Source organism: Arachis duranensis, chromosome 7 (assembly GCF_000817695.3).
Source record: "Arachis duranensis cultivar V14167 chromosome 7, aradu.V14167.gnm2.J7QH, whole genome shotgun sequence".
Lineage (NCBI taxonomy): Eukaryota > Viridiplantae > Streptophyta > Magnoliopsida > Fabales > Fabaceae > Arachis > Arachis duranensis.
In genome coordinates, this window is record NC_029778.3 from 14064869 (window position 1) to 14065295 (window position 427).

A 427-nucleotide genomic window follows, 5' to 3' on the forward strand; every position below is an offset into this window, starting at 1 on the left:
TAAGCACGTTTTTATTCAAGAAAGGTGATGGATTCATAGGACATTCATAACTTTAAGGCACAGACACTAAGACACTAATGATCACAAGACACAAACATGGACAAACATAAGCATAAAATTCGAAAAACAGAAGAATAAAGAATAAGGAAATCAAGGAACGGGTCCACCTTAGTGATGGCGGCTCTTTCTTCCTCTTGAAGATCCTATGGAGTGCTTGAGCTCCTCAATGTCTCTTCCTTGTCTTTTTTTTGCTCCTCTTTCATGATTCTTTGATCTTCTCTAATTTCATGGAGGATGATGGAGTGTTCTTGGTGCTCCACCCTTAGTTGTCCCATGTTGGAACTCAATTCTCCTAGGGAGGTGTTTAGTTGCTCCCAATAATTTTGTGGAGGAAAGTGCATCCCTTGAGGCATCTCAGGGATCTCAT